This window comes from Haplochromis burtoni, unplaced genomic scaffold (genome assembly GCF_018398535.1).
Source record: "Haplochromis burtoni strain Fernald_Lab_line unplaced genomic scaffold, NCSU_Asbu1 Contig_510, whole genome shotgun sequence".
Classification (NCBI taxonomy): domain Eukaryota; kingdom Metazoa; phylum Chordata; class Actinopteri; order Cichliformes; family Cichlidae; genus Haplochromis; species Haplochromis burtoni.
Genome location: NW_024582871.1, coordinates 92,385 through 95,039, shown reverse-complemented (window position 1 = coordinate 95,039; position 2,655 = coordinate 92,385). Strand labels below are relative to the sequence as shown.

General features: G+C 43.7%; 1 long non-coding RNA gene across 2 annotated transcripts; it reads right to left on the bottom strand.

Annotated features, from left to right (window-relative positions):
* Window positions 1-435: 435 nt before the first annotated feature.
* LOC121812291 lies at window positions 436-1,800 on the bottom strand. Of its 2 annotated transcripts, none has more exons than XR_006052974.1 (3): window positions 1,550-1,800; window positions 693-778; window positions 436-621 (listed from the first exon to the last, which is right to left on the bottom strand). It is a non-coding gene; the product is annotated as an uncharacterized LOC121812291 (long non-coding RNA). The 2 variants fall into 2 exon arrangements; XR_006052975.1 differs by having other exon boundaries at window positions 693-773.
* Between the last annotated feature and the right edge of the window lie 855 nt (window positions 1,801-2,655).

Genomic DNA, 2,655 nt, shown 5'->3' with positions numbered 1-2,655 from the left:
AACCAAAAGAAAATCACACAAAAAGAATCACTGCAACCCACCCAGTGCTGTACAAAAGAAAGTGTGAAAACGACCCACCACCTGAGGTCCCAGGGCCACTGGCTCATCCTCCGTTCACTGAAATAAAACACAGAAAAGTATGTTAAAAGGAAAAAAGGACACTGAGCGTCAGGCTCGCTACAAATCATAAAAAAACTAAAACACACCTTAATAACTTTAATAAAAGAAATCACACACACACCCACGGGAAAGGCTTATTCCCCACGGGTCAAACTACCACTCGTGCTGGTAATAATTATTCTCAGGCGTAGGCCGGTCTGGCTCCCCACCGGCTGAGACCGGCCACCCAGGTCGATTTAGAGTCCCAGCACGACACTCGGGCAGAGAATCACTTCAGCCCGATCACAGAAGTATGGGTAGAAGCAACAGCCAGGGTAAAATAAAACACCAGGCGAACCCAAAAAAGAGGTAAGCCTACTTAATAAAAACAAGATAAGACAAAACAAGACAAGACAGCAGACTCCACCAAGGAGGAGTTCACAACAGCAGCTGAGAAGGCAGTCCACTCTTCCAATTTAGGTTGGACAATTTACCATGGAGAGGTGAGTACAGCAGTGAACCCTGAAACAGATAAATGTAACCTTAAACTCTTATAGCTATGAATGCTAATAAAAGTAGTTCTAACGGCTTACCCCAGGACCGGAGGCACTATACTCTCATTGGTGGAGATACCACGAACACCTCTCTCCGCAATGGCAGAATTAAACAGACTGCTGCGCTACAACAGGCCGGAAAAAGTATATTAACACAAATATTACACGTGCAGCATATTTCCAACTCCGTAACATTAATCGCCTCCGCCCCTTCCTCACACCTCACGCCACTGCCATTCTCATCCATAATCTTGTTATCTCTAGAATTGACTACTGCAACTCATTATTATTTGGCCTCACACAAAAATCTATCAACAAGCTCCAACGTGTCCAGAACTCTGCTGCCCGTATTATTACTAGGACTTCTTCTACCCACCACATCTCCCCAATCCTGAAGCAACTTCACTGGCTCCCGGTCAAATTTCGCATCCATTTTAAAATAATTCTGTATACATTCAAGGCTATTCATTCTCTCTCTCCACCGTACCTGTCTGACTTATTACAGATGAAGCTCCCATCCCGCTGCCTCAGATCTTCATCTTCTCTTTCTCTCTCTGTTCCCTCTGCTCGTCTGATCACAATGGGAGGGAGGGCCTTTAGTTGCTCTGCCCCTCGACTTTGGAATTCCCTACCCCCGGACCTCAGAAATATTAGCTCATTCTCTCTTTTTAAGTCCACCCTTAAAACTCATCTGTTTAAAATTGCCTATTCTTAAATTTCTGTATGTTTTATCTCTTATCTTCTATTTTTATCATTGTGTATATTTCCAGTTTTTATCTGTTGTACAGTGTCCTTGGGTGCTTTGAAAGGCGCTATTTAAATAAAATGTATTATTATTATTATTATTATTATTATTCCAGTATTCGGAGGGAATCTGAGGTTAAGCGAGAGCATACCTGTAGCTGTCATATAATCGGCTCTTGCTGATCAGTCCGTCGCAGTACGCCAGCATTTACTGCTGTTTTGCGCTAAATGCACGGGAGGAAATAATCCAACAAAACATCGGCTTAGCTTTATACGGGCTAGCGCCACCCTGCAATCAATGTGCAGGTGGGTTCCCAATTAACCTAGTTGTGCGGCGAAAAGAACGAGTGCAGGAGAGAGTGAGAGTGAGAGAGAGAGAAGAAAAAAACGGAAGGCGAGTAGCCCATCTGGCTACATGAGCATCAGTTGAACATTATTGTACTGCAGGAAGTAGTGTGTTGATACAGAAATGGTGACAACAAGGCGATTAACAATGGAAGAGAGACAGACCATAAACATAAATGTAGGTGTGTCCTACAGAGAAACTGCAAAGAAAGTCAAGGTGTCAGTGAGTCCAGTTTCCTTCATCATCCAAAGGCTCAGAAACAAACTGTGACAGGAAGAGGTCTGCAGACCCAAAGACACGACTGAATCAGTTACAGTGTGATGGCGGCTCACAGGACAACAGCTACAAGCAGCTTAATCGTGGTCGTAGTGAGAAGTCTCAGTTTCATCTGTGAAGAGAAGAAAGCCAGACGTCAGTATAAAACAAAGAGGCTTGGCTGGGCCATTACACCGTTGGACTACTGCAGACTGGAAGAAGGTCTTGTGGACTGATGGATCAAAAATTGATAAAACCATAAAAACGGTAAACCAGTTTAAAACAAAACCATAAAGCAGTCTAAGGGAGTCACTTTTGAACTAACTCTGACTTTGAAAATGAATTGTATGTAACACCCCCCAATAAGTGGTTATTCATTGTTGGCTAGTTGAGCTGAAATGTGAAAACCCACCTGTTAGCCATCATGTTAGGGGTTGCAGTGGATTTTGTAAATGAGGACTGTGTGAAGATGAGCTTGTTTGAGTTAGGTACACGGTGGTTCCCTGAACTCACAGGCTGGAGTCCAACATTGATTTTTTTCCTTGTCTGGTCCACTGTACCAACCGGAGCAATCAGCTGATGTCCAAAAGATGTGCTCAGCACTAGGGATGGGTATCGAAACCCGGTTCTTGTTGAGAACCGGTTCCCACTGTTTCA